This window comes from Hyla sarda, chromosome 1 (genome assembly GCF_029499605.1).
Source record: "Hyla sarda isolate aHylSar1 chromosome 1, aHylSar1.hap1, whole genome shotgun sequence".
Classification (NCBI taxonomy): domain Eukaryota; kingdom Metazoa; phylum Chordata; class Amphibia; order Anura; family Hylidae; genus Hyla; species Hyla sarda.
In genome coordinates, this window is record NC_079189.1 from 354366989 (window position 1) to 354388878 (window position 21890).

At 40.6% G+C, this 21890-nt stretch overlaps 1 protein-coding gene and 1 pseudogene across 41 annotated transcripts in view; both read left to right on the plus strand.

The window, feature by feature from the left end:
• The window catches only part of PTPRD (protein tyrosine phosphatase receptor type D), a 1959121-nt gene that overhangs the window by 1358928 nt on the left and 578303 nt on the right, over window positions 1-21890 (plus strand). The gene's annotated exons all lie outside the window — the stretch shown is intronic.
• On the plus strand, window positions 2076-2252 carry LOC130344249 (U2 spliceosomal RNA; annotated as a pseudogene).

Sequence of the window (21890 nt, forward strand, 5' to 3'; positions counted from 1 at the left end):
TTGCTAGATGAGGAGGGATTTCCACATTACTATGAAACAGGCTACCCATACACTTTATTTTGTACAAATCCTTCATTTAGTAGATTGTGATCAGATAATTTGCATATACATATGGGAATGACATGAATCAGCCTATCACTCTGTAAAAATTAAATATATATATATATATATATATATATATATATATATATATATATACACACACAGTGAGGCAAAAAAGTATTTAGTCAGCCACCAATTGTGCAAGTTCTCCCACTTAAATAGATGAGAGAGGCCTGTAATTTTCATCATAGGTATACCTCAACTGTGAGAGACATAATGAGAAAAAAAATTCATAAGATCACATCACAAAATTCTAGACCTGCATCAGGCTGGGGAGACTGAATCTGCAATAAGCAAGCAGCTTGGTGTTAAGAAATCAACTGTGGGAGCAATTATTAGAAAATCGAAGACATACAAGACCACTGATAATTTCCCTTTATCTGGGGCTCCACACAAGATCTAACCCTGTGGTGTCAAAATGATGACAATAACGGTGAGAAAAAATCCCGAAACCACAAGAGGGGACCTAGTGAATGACCTGCAGAGAGCTGGGACCAAAGTAACAAAGGCTACCATCAGTAACACACTATGCCGCCAGGGACTCAAGGACTCAAATCATGCAGTGCCAGACATGTCCCCCTGCTTAAGCCAGTACATGTCTGGGCCCATCTGAAGATTGCTAGAGAGCATTTGGATGATCCAAAAGAGTATTGAGAGAATGTCATAAAGTCAAATGAAACCTAAGTAGAACTTTTTGCTAAAAACTCAACTTGTCCTGTTTGGAGGAGAAAGAATGCTGAGTTGCATCCAAAGAACACCATACCTACTGTAAAGCATGGAGGTAGAAAAATCATGCTTTGGGGCTGTTTTTCTGCTAAGAGACCAGGACGCCTGATTCGTGTAAAGGAAAGAATGAATGGGGCCATGTATTGTGAGATTTTGAGTGAAAACCTCCTTCCATCAGCAAGGGCATTGAAGATGAAACGTGGCTGAGTCTTTCAGCATGACAATGATCCCAAACACACCACCCAGGCAACAAAGGAGTGGCTTCGTAAGAAGCATTTCAAAGTCCTGGAGTGGCCTAGCCAACCCCATAGAAAACCTTTGGAGGGAGTTGAATGTCCCTGTTGCCAGCGACAATACAAAACATGACTGCTCTAGAGGAGATCTGCATGGAGGAATGGGCCAAAATACCAGCAACAGTGTGTGAAAACCTTGTGAAGACTTACAGAAAACGTTTGACCTCTGTCATTGCCACCAAAAAGGTATATATAGCAAAGTAATGAGATGAACTTTTCTTCTTGACCAAATACTTATTTTCCACCAAAATTTGCAAATAAATTCTTTAAAAATCAGAGAATGTTATTTTATGGATTTTTTCTTCTCATTATGTCTCTCATAGTTGAGGTATACCTATGATGAAATTACAGGCCTCTCTCATCTTTTTAAGTGGGAAACTTGCACAATTGGTAGCTGATTAAATACTTTTTTGCCCAACTTTGTATATATATATATATATATAGATAGATAGATAGATAGATTAGGAATATGCAAAGCAGCTCTTCACACCACCTTCTCAGGTAGCATGCCCTAAGATCAGCTCTGGCTCCAGTTACGAAGGGTGTTCTGTTCTGGCTTGGCTGTGGGAAGAGGCCTATGACTAGCTAAAAGGGGCAAGTATTTTCCTTAGGGACTGCTTCCGGTGTAGAACAGAGATTCAAAAAGGCCATTAGAACTCCGCAGGCTTTCTGGGTAAGAAATATGCAAAGCTGCTCATCACACCACCGTCTCAGATAGCATGCCCTAAGATCAGGTGTGGCTCCAGTTACGAAGCCTCAGAATCTGATTAGGATTTATGCCAAGCCAGAATTCTCCCCAGAAGGGAAGAAGATGTCTGCAGATGGGTCTTCTTCCCTTCTGGGACACATTCTGGCTTGGCATAGATCCCAATGAGTTTCTGAGACTTTGTAACTGGAGCCAGACCTGATCTTAGGGCAGGCTACCTGAGAAGGTGGTGTGATGAGCAGTTTTGCATATTCCTCTCAGCCTTTTGGCTAAGATCAAGTGTAGTATCTGTTCTTATCAATTTCATGCCGGTGGCAGGCGACGCTGGTGGGGATGGGTGCTGCATGGTAGGGGGCAGGTGTACCAGGGCATTTCGGGGCTGGTTCTGAGGAATCAACTCGATGGCTGCCCCAATATGACCTGTTTCTTCCGGGTCTCGCCATGAGGCTAAAATGGTCTAGAGCCTTGGCTAACTCCAAGGGGGATGCCGGGAGCATTTGTGATCCCTTAGTAGCTTCGGCGAAAAGGGACATCGAACCTGGAACCTTGCAGGTACCTTTTGGTACGGAGGCGAAGGTTAAGGTTTGTTGGGGGGCCTCTCTCCTGTCTGAGAAAGGCTTGCAACAGACCGCATCCTTTGTGCACGCTTTTTTTTTGTGTAACACATTTGCACTTTTTCTTGCACTTTGGGTGATTTGAGAGCACATTCCTCGGCGCTTAGATAAAAAAAAAAAAAAAAGAAAGCCTGCGGAATGCTAATGTACTTTTTGAATCTCCGTTCTACACCGGAAGATGTGCTCCTACCTAAGGAGAATACTTGCCCCTTTTATACATATATATATATGTATATATATATATATATATATATATATATAAATATATTCATATATAATCTTCCTGTCATCAATAGTGATTTTTAAAGTGAAGCTAGCTGGCATTTTATCTGTCAACTACACAATTAATGGGATTTCCTGAATGTCTTACCTTATCTAAGACTGTCACTGTCCTATTAAATATTGCTATTTTTCCTGTGAAACAATAGTAGCGCTCACTGAGCTTTCTTAGGAAAGATTCATTGCTTTGATTAATAGGTTAGAATTACTATTCAGGAATATAAAGCAGGTAATATGTACATTTATTTAATTGGCGGTATCATTTGTCACCACCTGAACAGTGCATTAAGTGGATATTGTTTTAATTTAAGTACACTAGCTTAGAGAAAAATCCATGAAAAGTTCTGTTGTATTTCACTATCTTAATGTAAAATCATCCCCTACAATTTACAATCTTTTATACCTGAATTATATATAAACCTATTCACATTGAAAGGTTTTATGTATTGTTCTGATATGTATTATTTTAAAGACAGTAGTGTGAGCAAGGACAAAGCATCTTTCAGCCTTAGGAAACTCTTACACATATCATTACTGGTGGAAGCACAGCGCTGGGTTATTTTACCGTAATGGCCAGATGTGCTATTGTCTTTTGTAGTGAATGGGATTTTTAAAAATTCTTCACACAACATTAAAAATGCATACATGTCTAATAGGTAAACTAAAATGTAAAAGTTTAGAAAGTTTAGTTTGTAATCGCTTTAAAAACTGGCTTATGGACGATACCCAGATAGTGGAGGTTAACCTCTTCCCCCAAATGGACATTTATTTACATTCCCTGTACTGTATGAAGCACGCTTTATACTCGGTGGGTCTCGGTTGCTATTAGCAACTGGCACTTTGGTCACTTTATATATAAAAAAAATGTGATCAAACGGTCCCATCAAAACAATAATGGTCCTGATAAAAACTACAGATCATGGCATAAAGAATGAACCTTCATACATCCCTGTATGCAGAAAAATAAAAGAGTTATAGGAGTCAGAATAGGACACTTTTAAGAATACTAAAAGTTAATTTTAGCAGTAAATTAAGTAGTAAAAAACTTTATAAATTGGGTATTATTTTAATCGAATGGGCCTAAAGAAAAAAAGATAATGGAGAAGATTTATCAAAACCTGTCCAGAGGAAAAGTTGCCCAGTTGCCAATAGCAACCAATTAGCTCACTTCTTTCATTTTTACCAAGGCCTCTGCAAAATGAAAGAAGCAATCTGATTGGTTGCTATGGGCAACTGGGCAACTTTTCCTTTGCAAAGGTTTTGATAAATCTCCCCCTTTGTGTCAGTGTTACCGAAAAGTGCACTACCTAGAAATGGAGGCCCTCAAAAGTTGCAAAATGGTGGTGGTGGTGAGGGGGGGGGGGAGTTACATTTTTTTCCCACAAATAGTTTCACTGCAGATTTGGTGGTAAAATGAGTGATGTAATTACAAAGTTCAATTGGTGACAAAAAAAACAAGCCCTCATATGGGTCTGTAGATGGAAAAATAAAAGAATTATATCTATAGAAGGCAAGAAGGAAAAAATTAAACCCCAAAAGTAAAAATTGGCTCGGTCCTGAAAGGGAATTGCTTTGAAAACTGGCTTATGGACCATACCCAGGGAGTGGAGGTTATTAATTCCTACTCTGATTGGTTTATAAAATTATTGTTTGGAATGTTGATCTCGTCTGATCACTACTCTTGATCAGAGGAAAATGTAGGGCATTTTGTTCTTTGCCTTATGCATCTAATACTTTACTCTGGATCCATAAGTAGAAACAAAGCTTGCAAAGTTACCATAATCTTCTTCATCCTCTTCTTCTCCATGACCTTGGTTAAACTTGATGGACATGTGTCTTTATTCAACTATACTAACTATGCAACGTGACAAGCCGGTTGCATTGGCCATACCAGTGTTTCCCAAACCCAGCCCTCAAGGACTCCCAATAGGTAATGTTTTCAGGATTTCCTTAGTCTTTCACATATGATATTATTATGGGCAGTGGCAGTGTATGGGATATCCGTATAGGATATTCTCATTTTATGACAGGCTGGAGTTCCTTGAGTACTGGGTTTGGGTAAAACTGGGCTATACCAATATCTCTCCATTGAGGAAAATATTAAATGGGAACTGTCAGATATAAAAACTTTTGATATGTTGTAAAGCATTGCAAAACAATATGTTTTGCAATTGCTTTCATAAGAAATTTTTTAGAATTTCATGTAGAAAAAGCCAGTCAAAAAACTGGCCACTAGGGGGTCCTACCTGCCTTCTGGGACACATACCAGTCTGGAACGTCCTGCTCATCGCCTACGTCAGGGACGATATTCTTGATTGACAGCAGGTCCAGCACTGCTGTGCTCGCTCCCTTCCCTCTCACTGCCTGTGTGAGCGCGTGGCTGCCAGGAGCAAAGCACGCGCACATATATCAGGAACATCAGCAGCATCCTGAGCAGCGGGCATCGGAAACCAGGAAAGTTAGTATGTGCATATTGTATGTCCCCGGCAGTGTTGCAGTTCCGCCCCAATGTTGTGGTCCCCCCAATGTTGCGGTCCTGGCAGTGTGTGGCTCCCCCCCCCAGTGTTGTGGTCACCCCCAGTGTTGTGGTCCCAGCAGTGTGCGGCTCCCCCCCAGTGTTGCGGTCCCTGCAGTGTGCAGCTCACCCCCAGTGTTGCGGTCCTGGCAGTGTGTGGCTCCCCCCTAGTGTTGTGATCACCCCCAGTGTTGTGGTCCCGGCAGTGTGCGGCTCCCCCCTAGTGTTGCGGTCCCAGCATTGAGCAGCTCACCCCCAGTGTTGCGGTCCCGGCAGTGTGAGGCTCCCTCCCAGTTTTGCGGCCCCCCAGTGTTGCGGTTCCCCCCAGTGTGCGGCTCCCCCCCCCCAGTGTTGCGGTCCTCAGGCGATGTTATAGGATGGAGAGGCAGCCCAGAGTGCTCCCGCAGGAGCTGCTGTCCCCTCGGACATCGCCACTTGCGAGAGCCCGGAGTAGCGGGGCAGGCATTGCAGGCAGACATTTAGTGTACAGTGAACTCTCTAAAACTATAACTCCTAACATGTCCTGACAGCCTGTATATCTGTCAAGGCACGATGGGAGTTGTAGTTTAAGAGAGTAAGAGGTTATGGAGAACACTGTTTCCCAGCCAGGGCGCCTCCAGCTGTTTCAAAAGTGCAACTCCCAGCATGCTGGGAATTGTAGTTTTGCAACAGCTGGAGGTGCCCTGTCAGGAAAACAGTGTTCTCCATAATCTGTTACTCTCTGAAACTACAACTCCTCTTATGCCGTGACAGATATACAGGCTGTCAGGACATGTTAGGAGTTATACTTTTAGAGAGTTTACTGTACCCAACATGTCCTGACAGCCTGTATATCTGTCAGGGCACGATGGGAGTTGTAGTTTCAGAGAGTAACAGGTTAGAGCACTGTTTCCCAACCAGGGTGCCTCCAGCTGTTGTACAACTACAACTCCCAGCATGCCCAGACAGCCTTTGGCTGTCCGGGCATGCTGGGAGTTACACAGTTAGTACGGTTGAAAAAAAGACATACGTCCATCAAGTTCAACCAGGGAATTGAAGGGTAGGGGTGTGGCGCGATATTGGGGAAGGGATGGGATTTTATAATTCTGCATAAGCATTATTTTGTTCCAGGAATGTATCTAACTCTGTTTTAAAGCTGTTAAATTTTCCTGCTGTGACCAGTTCCTGAGGTAGACTGTTCCATAAGTTCACAGTTCTTATGGTAAAGAAGGCTTGTCGCCCCTTGAGACTAAACCTTTTCTTCTCCAGACGGAGGGAGTGCCCCCTCGTCCTTTGGGGGGGTTTAACCTGGAACAGTTTTTCTCCGTATTTTTTGTATGGGCCATTTATATACTTATATACATTTATCATATCCCCCCTTAAACGCCTCTTCTCAAGACTAAACAATTGTACCTCCTTTAACCGCTCCTCATAACTAAGATGTTCCATGCCCCATATTAGTTTATTCGCGCGTCTCTGCACCCTTTCCAGCTCCACAGTGTCCCTTTTATGGACTGGTGATCAAAACTGAACAGCATATTCCAGGTGAGGCCGTACCAATGCTTTATAAAGGGGGAGTATTGTGTCCCTGTCCCTTGAGTCCATGCCTCTTTTTATACATGACAATATCCTGCTGGCTTTGGAAGCAGCAGCCTGACATTGCATGCTATTTTGTAGTCTGTGATCTACAAGTACACCCAGATCCTTCTCTACCAGTGACTCTGCCAGTTTAATCCCCCCTAAGACATACGACGCATGCATGTTATTAGTACCCAGATGCATAACTTTACATTTATCCACATTGTACCTCATTTGCCAAGTGGATGCCCAGACACTTAGTCTATCCAAGTCATCTTGTAACCTATACACATCCTCTATAGACTGTACCGTGCTACAAATCTTGGTGTCATCTGCAAAGATAGAAACAGAGCTGTTAATACCATCCTCTATATCATTGATAAATAAATTAAACAACAGCGGGCCCAGTACTGAACCTTGGGGTACACCACTAATTACCGGGGACCAATCAGAGTACGAATCATTGACCACCACTCTCTGGGTACGATCCATGAGCCAGTGTTCAATCCAGTTACAAACTAAAATTTCCAAACCCAAAGACCTTAACTTACCAGTCAGACGTCTATGAGGGACAGTATCAAATGCTTTAGCAAAATCCAGAAACACTATATCCACAGCCATTCCTCTGTCAAGGCTTCTACTCACCTCTTCATAAAAGCAAATTAGATTGGTTTGACAACTTCTATCCTTAGTAAACCCATGCTGGCTATCACTTATAATACAATTATCCCCTATGTATTCCTGTATGTAATCCCTTATAAATCCTTCAAACTATTTACCCACAATGCACGTTAAACTTACCGGTCTATAGTTTCCTGGGGAAGACCTAGAGCCCTTTTTGAAGATTGGCACCACATTTGCCTTGCGCCAGTCCCTTGGCACAATACCAGACACCAGTGAATCTCTAAATATCATGAACAGGGGTGCAGATATTTCTGAACTTAGTTCTCTAAGAACTCTTGGGTGCAATCAATCTGGCCCTGGAGATTTGCTTACATTTATATTACTTAACTTACCTTGTACTATTTCTACATTAAGCCAGTTCAGTACATTACATGATGTGTTACCAGCACTGACCCATCCAATGTAAGCTCCTTCTTCCATAGTATATACAGAACTAAAGAACCCATTCAGTAGCTCCGCCTTCTCTTTATCGCCTCTGACAACCTCCCCATTATCATTATTAAGGGGTCCTACATGCTCTGTCCTTGATTTTTTTGCATTTATATATCTAAAAAAATATTTAGGATTAGTTTTGCTTTCTTTGGCCACCTGTCTCTCATTTAGAATTTTAGCTGTTTTTATTACATTTTTACAGATTTTATTAAGCTCCTTGTACTGTTTAAATGTTATAGCTGACCCATCAGATTTGTATTTTTTGAAGGCTATTTTTTTGTTGTTTATTACTCTTTTAACATAATTTGTCAGCCATGTAGGATTTAGTTTTAATCGTTTATATTTGTTCCCCTTTGGTATATATTTAGCTGTATAGTTATTTAGAGTTGATTTAAAGATGTCCCTTTTACCTTCTGTATCAGTATTTGACAACACCTCTCCCCAGTCTATGTCCTGTAGTACAACTCGCAGTTTTGAAACAGCTGGAGGCACCCTGGTTGGAAAACACTGGGTTTGGGAGAGAATATATGTGTATATATTTAGTACTGTTCCTGTTATATTTGTATATGTTCTCTCCCTAACCTGTCACACTCTGAAACTACAACTCCCATCGTGCCCTGACAGCCTGTATATCTGCATATAGCATACAACCAGAGAGGAAAGGGTTACAGATGACACTTCTGTACTTGACTGACTGCCAGGCTCACTCCAGTGACTTAGACCAGTGACTCAGAGCAAAGAGAGGGAGGGGGAGGAGGGGGAGTGGTTATCACCCTGAGGAGAAGAGGGACACTCCCCCAGCTTTTGGTGAACACATTTTACAGTGAGCGGCATAGAAAAGGTAATTCTAAGTGAATTAAAGGCTGTGTACTCGTAAAAATTACATGTACATGATCAGGATGAGGCACTGAGCAACATAGAACAGTTTTAGTTTTTTTGGTGATCTGACAGGTACGCTTTAAAGTGTAGTTGCCACAATGAGCTGCGGCAGCATATGTTTAAAAGTTCCCATGTAATCTTGTAGCCCAAGACTGATGCGTTTAGGAGTCAGAAAGACAGAATCCCCATGGAAGTCTATAGGACTTCTAGCAATCTGACCCGATCGCCATTGTTTCTGGGTAACTCTCATGCTACTAGATTGCATTGCACATTTAAAGATATACTCCACTGGAAAACATTTTCTTTTACATCAACTGGTGTCAGTAAGTTAAAAAGATTTGTATATTACTTCTATTAAAAAATTCCAATCCTTCCAGTACTTATAAGCTGTTGTATACTACAAAGGAAGTTCTTTTCTTTATGAATTTTCTTTCTGCCTGGCCACAGTGCTCTCTGCTGACATATCTGTCCTTTTTAGGAACTGTCCAGAGTAGGAGCAAATCCCCATAGCAAACCTCTCCTGCTCTGGACAGTTCCTGAAATGGACAGAGGTGTCAGCAGAGAGCACTGTGGTCAGACAGAAAGGAAATTTAAAAAGAAAAGAACTTCCTCTGTAGTATACAGCAGCTGATAAGTACTTGAAGGATTAGGATTTTTTCATTGAAGTAATTTAAAATCTGGTTAACTTTCTGACACTACTTGATTTAAAAGAAAATGTTTTCCAGTGGAGTACCCCTTTAAACATATCCTGCCGCTTCTCATTGTGACAGTGCCTTTTTATGAATAGTGAGCCAATAATAGTGTCTATATTTTTGCTAAGAACATAATAGCATGCTGCATTCATTTCCAAGTTAATATTCTACTACTTATTTCTTAATATTTTACTACTGTCTTCTATAGAGAGCAGAAATCATACAAAAAATGTAAAACATTTTATAATGTGTTTTTTGTACAGAGCTTACATTGTACACCGCTGCAGACATTGAGCTAAAATTTGGAAGAACTATTTTGTATTTGTGCAACTATATGCAGGCTTTAGCATGCTGCATATATAAATTTGGATATATAAAGGGGATTTACCCATACTGACAAGCAAGTGTAAGGCCCAGCCCCTGTATCTATATACAGAGAGAAAACACAGTCTGAACTATTCTTAGGTTACATGTTAACAGCTGTCAGTAATAGTGCTTAGCCATTAAATGCCCCCCCCCCCCCCCATGTTAATGATATGTAATGCATGGTCCTGTTAGTCATATAGCAAATTATGTATGACACATCTGAGCCAAGACAAACAGTGACCAGCACAACAATTATGGAAAGTCAATGAATACTTTCACACTTCTTTTACATCCCCACCTATTAAATTGCTAAATTAACAACAGCATGGTACAGTTGTAACATTTTATAGGTTCTATGAAATTTTATACATCTGAGTAGTGGAAACATGTAAAGAATACTTAAATCATCTGTAGAACAGCATCATATTTCAGAGACATCGAATGTCCAAATAGTAACCTGCATAAAAAGGTCAACACTACTTTTCTAGCTTATTCAGCATGCTAAAACAATGGCATCATAAAAATTAATTTAGTCCATAAAGTAGAATTACAGGAAGAAATTCTTATACTTCATATGAAAGGTTAATGTTAATAAAGCTGATGTGCCCATAAATAATGATTGAAAGATGATAGAGTTTGAATCCTCTAGCATTAAGCAAGATGCTGTATGTTCGTGAATTTCTCTAATAAGCCAAAGCTTGGAAATTTTCGTCCATGAGTTTGTCCCCAACAGGCATCCCATTATTAGAATAAAGTCCAAATGGCAATCGGGTGATCACCGCAGGTCAAGGTTGGCAACTATACAAAATTGTTACTTAGAGTCTATGGAAAGGTGGGAGACTTAGAGCTACTGTGATAGCTGCCATTAGGTATAACCCAGCAAGAGTTAACTGTGAAGGGAACAAAGTCTGAGTGGAAAGAAGGGTAGAATGAGTCTAGAGTCTCCCAGGATACATTGAGACTGACAGCAACTGGGGAAAGACTTCCAAGGGGTGGCGGGTAACCACGGCGCTGACCAGGAACAGACACGTCAGGTGAGTGGAAGGTAGTTTTATTTGAATAATGCCTTCGGCATTATTCAAATAAAACTACCTTCCACTCACCTGACGTGTCTGTTCCTGGTCAGCGCCGTGGTTACCCGCCACCCCTTGGAAGTCTTTCCCCAGTTACTGCTCACCTGGTTGGGAGGCTGCAGACCGGACCTTTCCGCTCATCCACACTTACCATTGTTGTGTGTGAGTTCGCACAACCACCTGGGGTAAGAGACTCGTATAATTACTTCTCTTGGTATACCCACCCGGGTGGTATTACGCTATGGAGCGCTCTCTCTTGCTTTTATAAGACTGACAGCAGGAAGTGCTGAGCAGTAGGAGCGAGCACCGTCAAAATGGCAGTGGCAGAGGACTTGGTAGGTGAGTACAGATTTTTTTTTTTTTTTTTTAAAGCTCTGCCTGGACAAACCCTTTAAAAGTAATATACCACCAGTTACAGTAAAATTAAACTGCTGGTATTGCTGAATAGAGGACATTTTAATGAATGCTCTTATTGTAATCTAGTTGTGCTGTGTTTTTATTCTGGAAAATGTTTTCCTTCAATATGCCAATAAGCTCATTGGTGCATTGGGTTATGACTATCTCTAGGAGCACCACTTTGACTACCCAGACCAATCCTATGTCCTCCTATGCCTCAGCCATGCCTGACCAAGAAGAATGAGAAGTAGGAAATGGAAGGGGTCAGGGTGGTCATAGCGGTGCTTATAATCATACAGTCACTTTGGTAGACTACCTTAAATTTTTCATAACAGTATATTGATAAATTGATTTTACAGGGTTAGGCTTTTCTACAGTAGAGATATCGAGTATGCAGTTTTTGTTTGCCAACACCATTAAAATCACATATACATCCCTTCTCCAAACAAGAAGACATGTATGCTTATACTATGTGCATTATGCTTCAATATGTATGGTGTGTAAGAAGTGTATGCATGTGTGGTTCTATATGATTACATGTACTTGCCTTTCCCCTACCTTGGCTGAATAAAATTCCCATTATATTAGAGTGGGAGCTTTGCCAAATATGATAGCACATTGAAAAATGCTTACAAAGTAGAATCGTATGGTCAGCAGGATTATCCATATGTTTCAGTGAAGATATGTCCAGGATTTGTGAACCCTGTGTTTGGCTTGGTCAGTGGTAGAAATATGCTTCTGATGATATGTCAAAGATACACGGGCTCTAGAAAGAAGAGACAAGATAAACAGCTGTGATGAATAAAGAATAAAGGAATACTCTGATCCTTGTGGAAACGGGAAGCAGCAGTGGATATTGAAGTGTCTGCTTGCTACTGTATTCTTATTATCTTCCTTACACATTCAAACTTATATATAAAATACACACTGCCAACTGAATCAGTAGAACAATTATTTTACCAGCTGCTCCATATATTGCAATAGAAATCTCATTATTATCATAGTCTATCTGTTCTGAATAATTCTACCACCCTTTGTTTTCAGTCTCTTCTCCTATAACATCTATTCCAACTATAGTCACTTTAATGAAACTATTCTATAGATATATTGGAATCATAGTATTGATGATCATGATGGTAATAATAATTATTCCTAGATTACAATAGTCCCCATCTTCTAGGGTTAATTTGAATGTCTTACATTCACACGTTTTTTGTAAGCTATATGTTTGAAAGAGGCTTGCTGTTTAGCATGCAGATAGCTGAACAAACAGCTCTGTGACATGTCAAAAGTTTTTTTGTTGTTTTACATTTTTTTTTTTTTTTTTGAATGACAGAAGCACTTTATTTATCACAGTATAACAGTCAATTAAACTTTAGGGGTCGCAGTCTGTCAAGTCCAAAACATAAGTTATTGTGAAACATTTTAACCTGTTTTGGCACAAATGAAATGACAACAGATGCACCAGAGAGGCAACAGCAAGGCAATTCCCAGAAGGGAACGGTTTGTAGGTGGTGGCCACGGACAAGTGCTCTTCCCTTATCCTTCCTGATTGGTGCTTTACTAGTTTTGTGTTTTGCTAGTGTCCTTGGCATTACTAGTAGCATGAGGCAGTACCTGGAGGCTATTCAGGTTGCAAAGGTAGCCCAGCTCGTTCAGAACTGCACATCCATATGTGCCATAGCAAGGATGTCTCAAGATCATGGAGCACAAACTAGGACATGAGCAGTTACACAGGGAGAGCAGAAGAAGGATTGGAAGGGCATCGACCCAGCAGTACGATTGATTTCTGCTCCTTTATGTGAAGGAGAACAGGAAGAGCACTGCCAGAGCCCTATTAAATGAGTGATGGTCTGGAGTGGTCATTTTTTTGGTGGGTCACACAAACGTCCATGTAGTAGCCACTTCTACTCTGACTGCTGTCAGGTACATGGATAAAAACCTTAAGGTCACTGTCAGACCCTCAGCTAATGCAGTGGGCCCTGAGTTCCCTCTTAGAACAGAACAAAGCCGGACCTTACATGGTCAGAGTGTATGGAGGCAGGTCTTGAATGACAAATGGATTGATGCCATTGACTGCCATGAGAACCTTTAGGACATCATGTTTCTAAGCATCTGAAATGCCAGGTAGCACTACAGACTGTCCAGAAGTTCATGATACTCTGATCTAGGTTTGGAAGGAGATCCCCAGAATATGGTCCACCATCTAATCAGGAGTATGCCCAGATATTACGGAAGTGACACACTACCAAGTCACATTAAGAGTTGCAGTGATAAAATATACACAAAATGACAAATCCGGCTGTTATTTCAATTCTTTCATTTGACTTTTAGTGATTTGCAATCCAACCCTTCAATTGCTTGATGACATTGGATTCCATTGTTCGTTCATGTTGTTTTTTAATAAATACCGCAGTTTATGTATGTTTTGTATGAACCCGAAGGTGCCTGTGAAATGCCTTATTCTACCCAAAGCAAAAGATTTCTAGGGAAGAATACCTGCATGTGTTTTTTTTACACTTGCCCATTTAGGGTGTATTCGCATATCCAGTATCCGGCACATATTTAATGCGCAGTATTTTGTGCTGCTGATTTTAAGCTGTGTTCAGTCATTTCATTTACATTGAAATCTGCAGCTTCCAACCCGTAACTTGAAATCCTGTGCATCAAATATGCGTAGGATACTGTACGTGTGAATACACTCTTAGGGTACATTCACACATACAGGATCTGCTTCATATTTTTGCAGCATATTTTCTGCAGCTGATTTTGCTACCCATTATAGTAAATGAGTAGCAAAGTCAGCTGCACAAAATATGCAGCAAAAATATGCAGCAGATCCTGTATGTGTAAACGTACCCTTAATCAGTATTTTGTATTCATATTTTTTAAGTCCATGCTAAAATTGGGTATTCACACTGGAGCTCTACTATGTAAAGATCTAACAAACAGACGTCAGTCCTAGTGGGAAGGTGGTTGAAAGACAGAATAACAGTTAGTGACAGTAACTTTCCATCCATCGTCCAATATACCTCCCAACCACCTTTATTATTCTGTCTTTCAACCCCTTCCCTAATAAAAGTTTGAATCACCCCCCTTTTCCCATAAAAAAAATAAAACAGTGTAAAAAAAAAATAATGAACATATGTGGTATTGCCGCGTGCGTAATTGTCCGAACTATAAAAATATATCATTAATTAAACCGCACGGTCAATGGCGTATGCGCCAAAAAATTCCAAAGTCCAAAAAAGCGTATTTTGGTCACTTTTTATACCATTAAAAAAAGAATAAAAAGTGATCAAAAAGTCCGATCAAAACAAAAATCATACCGATAAAAACTTCAGATCACGGCGCAAAAAATGAGCCCTCATACCGCCCTGTATGTGGAAAAATAAAAAGGTTATAGGGGTCAGAAGATGACATTTTTAAACATATAAATTTTCCTGCATGTAGTTATGATTTTTTCCAGAAGTGCGACAAAATCAAACCTATATAAGTAGGGTATCATTTTAACCATATGGACCTACAGAATAATGATAAGGTGTAATTTTTACCGAAATATCGAAATATGCACTCGTAGAAACGGAAGCCCCCAAAAGTTACAAAATGGCTTTTTTTCTTCGATTTTGTCGCACAATGATTTTTTTTTCCGTTTCGCCGTGCATTTTTGGGTAAAATGACTAATGTCACTGCAAAGTAGAAGGGTTATGATTTTTAAAAGGTAAGGAGGAAAAAACGAAAATGCAAAAACGGAAAAACCTTAAGGGGTTAATATAAAATACAGATCACGGTGCAAAAAAACAGCCCACATACCGCCGCTTATACGGAAAAATGAAAAAGTTATAGGTCATCAAAATAGAGGGGTACTCCGGCCCAAAGACAACTTATCCTTTGGATAGGGGATAAGATGTCTGATCGCGGGGGCGGCGGGGCGTGACGTAACGATACTCCGGCCCCATAGTTGTGACTTGGCAGACTCTGAGGCTGCAGTGCTGCATGCAGCTCCCAGAGATAAGTGTTGCATGCGAGATAGCGACGGTCCCCAGCGGCGGGACCCGCACAATCTGATATCTTATTCCCTTTCTTTTAGATAGTGGAATAAGATGTCTTAGGGCCGAGTACCCCTTTAAGGTCAAAATTGGCTTGGGCTTTAAGGGGTTAATGTATTATTGGGTGAATATACTGATTATTATGTTCCTTCATTTTGTATCAGTAATATGCTTGTATTTTGGGAATACTGCAGATTTTATAATAACATTTCAATGAAGGACTTTTTACGTAAACCTTGCTCTACTTATTACTTTAGCTTAACCTTCTTAAGATGATGCCATGTGTTGACTCAGATAATATCGATTTTTCCTCCTTGGAAACCATTTTGTCACAAGTAACCATTTCTGCAGAATTTGATCATAAGAACAGATCGCAGAAGCAAATCATCAGAAGTTGCCATCCTCTAATTCTTAATCTGTTTATGTCAACTGCTAGCAAGATGGGATTGAAATCAATCTCTCCGAGTATACTCGCTGTGACCCACTGTGATTGAAAGGTTAAACTTACTATAGATGGTATTAGACGGGGAACCCTTAATCAAGATAATATAAACTCGCACAATGATGAGATGGAAAGACAGCCGAGCTGAAGGTATTGGCTTTTTTACAACATCTCAGCAAAAATCCAAATGCTATCATCTATTTAATCTTATCATAGCTAGACAAATGGTGGGTACCAGACACAGGGAAGCATGCAGCAGGCGTCTGATGAAGTGGAGATGAAAGGCGTTCGAATAATTTGGTTGTAAACTGAAATTGGCAGCATTATTTTACTGGAACATCTTGTAAAAAGACTATAGTTAAGACTCAGGCTGGGTGCTATAAAAACATGTTTTATCACATTTGTCCATGAAGTGTGAATTATAACATCCATCCCTTCATTTGAAGTGTGAATGTAAACTCATCTGTCCATCCATCCATCTCCCGAATCTATCTATTTATCTTTCTTTCTATCTATCCATCTCTCATATCTATCTATCTATCTCATTTCTTTTTATCTCATATCTATCGATCTATCTATCTATTAATATTAGCACGCCTGGCAAACCGCACAGAGCTTTAGTATCAAACAAAGAAAAGACAGAAAAGATTTCAGGGTTATTACAATCAATACTGGGATGCAACCCGGTGGTAACAGAGAGCAGATATATAAAATATCAAACAACAATGAAAGAAATATGGCACATTACAGGACTATGGATGGAGTATGAATTATAAACAGGGCCATACAACCAACAATTCACACATAGAAAAGTCATCAGTATAGGGTTAAGCAGTATCGAATAGGAAGAGGATATTTATGGGACACACATCAGATCGTATAATTCTACCACATCATCCCTCATCTCTTTGGCAACTACCCTGTCTACATATAGGATGGATTGTATCCAGGTATTTGCTAAGTGGATCCTGGCAGCTAAAGGTATAAACTGGGATAGACAAAATGTCTATTTGGCCCTTAGTAGAAGTCAGGTTGAAGGGGACATGGAAACGCAATCAGGTCCCAAAGCAGGGCGATAACCTCCTTCCAAAACACCTGAACCTTTAACCAACTCCACCAGATGTGGTGCATGGAGCCAGGCTAGAGCAGCCGCCAAAAAAAAAAAGCGGGATGTTGTAGGAAATATAGCATACAGGTGAACCAGAATTTAATAGGCTCTATGTAGTATTCTTAGGGATCAGGATGACTTGCCAGCTTGGGTGAGCGATAAGGAGGTATGGAAGTACTTTCTCCTGTTTGATTATTAATGGCAGTTTACAGCTTGCTGGCAGGAAACTCAAAGCAAAGTACAGAATGGAGAGGAGGCCTTTTTGGGAGAGTAAAGCACTAGGGATTCAAACAGGAAAAGGGAGATCATTGGTTTAGGTTGGGATAGGGAATGGAGAAAGGCTGGGCTAAATTTTAAATCTGGGGGTCTGAATTGGGAATAAAAGACCCCCAGGGTCAGAAGTTTCTTTCGGGTCACAAAATCATGAAACCTATGCTCTGGGAGGCCCCAGGAAGGAAGGAAGGGTTATATAAAAGTGGGGTCATAAGGGTCAAGTGAAACTTGAACCAAATAATTTGCCAGAGAGACAAGGAATAGAGAAGGAGTGAGTCAGAAGAGGGGAATAGTTGAAAGACAGGACAGATAGACCACATAAAAGTATCAAGAGGATAGAGACGGACTAGGGTAGATTCCAGCCACAGGGGGCATGAAAAAGAGCCATTTGAGCCAGACGTGCAGCATAATAGTACTTCTGGAGATTCTGAACAGAAAGGCCTCCTAGTCCAGAATTTGGTGAGGGATACAAGGAGTTCTTTTCCAGTAAATGAATTGAAGAACATCTCTCTAAATGGCTCTTAAGTTAGCAATAGATACAAGGACAGGTAAGGTGTGAAGTAAGTATAGAAGATTTGGCAATACAACCATCTTGACTGTGTGTCTATCCAGGACAACAAGTCCCATGTGCAAAGGTCTGATCTAATAGAGGGGTACAACTTTGTATAATTGGCGGAATAGAGAGAGGGAAAGGAAGGGGTGAGGGTCAACCCCAAATAGGAAACATGGGCAGTGGGATCTGGAAAGCCAAAGTTTCAACCAACTAGTTTTTGTATGTGCAGAGGAACTCCAGAATAAAGCACTTTGGATTAAAAGTTGTTAACTCTTAGCCCTGACATAAAGGAAAACTCAGAGAGAATCCCAAACATATTATAAAGGGAGGTAAAAGGTTTTCTAAGGGCCAGCAACAGGTCATCTGTGAAAAAGCTTAGTTGATAGGATGCAGGACCAATATCAACCCCTGATACATTAGGATTGCCAGGGGCTCCATTGCCAGGGCAAAGAGAATCAGAGACAACAGACACCCCTGGCGAGTACCCCGAGAGATTTCCATCATAATTTGATGACCTGTTGGAAGCTTCAAATATGCTGAGGGGTGAGAGCACAACAATCGGATCATGTGTAAAGGGACCCGAGAAGCCCATACGAGCCAAGACTCCCAAATGCTCAGAGCTTTAGGATAAATTAAGCTTACAGAGCTTTTCAACTTTGACATCCTGCAAGCCTGGCATCGGTGTTATTATTATTAGCAGAAGGGGAAAGGAACACATGGCATATTGGCACCTGACTAAATGTAAGAAGTACTAGTAACACTTAGATGACTTCAGGGTAGCCCACCATACCTTACAGCTAGCAGCAAGATGGCATGACCCCCAGTTATCCAATTATTGCTTGCATTATGAGACATACAGCTACCAGGCCAATCAGTAGACAGCATTTGGTTGGGCTTATAAGGGTAATAAAATCCTATGCACTACATTGCAGCCACCATCTTGGAAAGTAAGCTGAGAGAATACAGTGCAGAAAGGAACTACTGATCCTAGATAACCTTTAGAAATCTAATAGAAAGCAAGCTATGCAAACCATTGAGCAGTGGGTTGACAACATGTCTGATTTAGTGACCTCTTGTCACTGCCCTGAGTTTGTGTTCTAGTTGGTGCACTACAGATCCCAGCAGTATCACTGAAGAACCTGCACATCACATTACAATACAAAACAAGCTAAGCAAAGCATTGAGGAGTTGGCTGACCTCAGACAGTATAACGTTTCTACCTGTGTTTAACATAAACATGCACTGAAAGCACTGAGAGTGAATGTCCAATATGCATTTTAGGCCATGTTGCCTGTATTTTCTGTATTTAATCAGACATGTAGTGTTTCTACCTGTGTTTAACATAAATATGCATTAAAAGCATTGAGATTGAAAGTTAACTAGCAGTTTCTCCACCACTTGAGTGGTGTGATTGCCTAATTACCCCAAAATATAACAATAACCAAAAAATATAAAAAAATAAATAAAAAAATGTCTAGTGAAGGAATTGTTGGACGAGGACAGGGTAGTGGACAAAGCACCCCTGCTATATCCTCTGCTAGTAAGAATGTTTGAGGCAGTTCCAGCACCAGTACAGGATGCAGCAGCAGCAGCCAGGTGTCTGGTGGTAGTAGCAAAGCAGCAGCAAAAGTTGTCACTGTCTTCCAGGGGTTGTGTGGTTTAGGAGGATAGTACAGCCCTTGTGGAATGGTTGACTCTTTCAAGGTTTTCTCAGGAGCAGGAAGAAAAGTCTGGTGATATGTAATTGAGCCAGGTGTCAATAGATTGCTCCTTGTCTACAGTTATATGACATAGTAGAAATGTTTGTCCAAGACAGTCTGTTCCATCATCTCTGTCTTTGATTCCCTGATCCCTAGCGCTAAGCAAAAGGATAGCATTAGCCATAAGAAGAAGCTGTGTCTCAGTCAGCCTATGCAGTGTATTGCAAAGGTGGTGGAGGTGGAAGTAGTGGATGAACATAGCACTAGTGGGACTGGTGATAGTAAGCATGGTGGTGAGATTGTAAGGCATTATGGTAAGAAATTCATATCAGCAGGCCAACTTAAGGCCAACTTAAGAGCAGGTGACGGCTATGATGCTGCATCTGCCAGCTTGAGTAGATAGAATGTATAAAATAAGGGGCTATACATGAACCCTAATTAGATAATACCTCACGGCAAGAGAATAGAAAGTAGAAAAAAGTGGTCCCTATATAGGATTGAGGTGCCTTATTAAAATGTAACTTTTAATAGTTAATCGCTTAAAAATATTTTCTTTATCAAATAATAGTGCTCAAATAGTGCAACCAAACAAGAAAAGGAAAAAAGCGAATCAACGCTAGAGAGCTAGTTGGCTAGCGTATGGCGCTCATATATCAGCCTCGTGTCACGATAAAGGCTGTAACAATTAGTACTTGTCAACATACCACCATAACAAAACTGATACTATAAGAACAGAATAACTGCATTTTAAATATACTGTTTTAGAGTCCCTTGTCCCAACGCGTTTCCATGGGGGGAACTGGTAAGTAACTTTGTTCCCACCACTTCATCAGGGGACTAGAAATCAACTTCATATATTATATGTATCCAAATAGTAATATGGAGAACAGATACATTGTACTCCAAATAGTATACAAGAATATGGTGTATCACTGTCTGTGTCTCTCTAATAGCTTAAAGTGATCAGTAATCCACCATTCGTTCCCCTCAGGGTCCTGGGCGCAACGATTATGTGTGGATACTGGGCTAGCTTGAGAGACCACCGGGTGAGTTTGTTGATAGAGATGCACGCAAAAAACGCTGCAATGGCAGCGAGTGCCGGAATGGTGTCCGGAGCTGGTGCGTGTATGGTGAACACGCCGGCGATATATAAGCGCCATACGCTAGCCAACTAGCTCTCTAGCGTTGATTCGCTTTTTTCCTTTTTTTGTTTGGTTGCACTATTTGAGCACTATTATTTGATAAAGATAATATTTTTAAGCGGTTAACTATTAAAAGTTACATTTTAATAAGGCACCTCAATCCTATATAGGGACCACTTTTTTCTACTATCTGCCAGCTTGAAAAAGAATCCTCTCAGAGGAGGGGCACAGTTGAGTGGTGGTGTAACTATCTCTTTACAGTATCCTGCCGAGTGGAAATTATTTACTATATGCAGAAAACCAGCACAGTGCCATCTCTGCAAAGAAAGTAAGGCATAGCCATGGTCCAAGTTTAAGATTTATGGCTTTACATAAGCACATGGAGCGGCATCACAAGGCCAGGGTAAAAGTATCACTAGTCCACCACTGCCTGCTGTCCACTGGCTAGTACTAGTCCACCACTGCCTGCTTTCCCCTGGCTACTACTAGCACTAGTCCACCACTGCCTGATTTTTGCTGGCTAATATAACTACCACCAGTCCACCACTGTCTGCTTTCCTCTGGCTACTACTAGGACTTCTCCACACGGCCTGCTTTTTGCTGGCTACTACAACTGTCACCAGTCCACCACTGCCTGCTGTCGGCTGGCTACTATTGGAACTAGTCCACCACTGCCTGCTTTCCGCGGACTACTACAACTAACACCAGTCCAACACTGCCTGCTGTCCACTGGCTACTACTAGAATTGGTCCATCACTGCTGCTTTCCGCTGGCTAGTACAATTACCACCAGTCCACTATCCTTATTGCTGCTACCACCAGCCAGGCCTACAACCATGATCCTAAAAAAATTATAATTTATTCAAGCTTTTTATAGAAAATATATTTTTTCTTCACCTTCTTGGGAAAACAATACTGTTGCAACTCCTTTAATGGGCGAATTTTTGGACAATCCCTAACCCCCCTAAAAAGGGATAATTTTTTTCAGCTTTTCATACAAAAGCTATTTCTTCTTCATGCCATAAAATCTAAAGTGTAATTTATTCCACTCATGTCACAGCAGCAACATTTCAGTTCTTCATTTGAATCATTTTCAGGCTCAGTGATACACATCATCAGAGGCTTTTTATGCTCACAATAGTGATTAGTGATTCAACTAACAAAGTGCACTAGTGCAAAGTAATTACAATTCATATAAATCAATAATCTCTGCATAAAAAAATATACATTTTCAAACATATACATATTTCATGTATGATGTCTTTAGTACTATTGTCATAACAGTGCATATGCAAGTGTTTACATTAGTG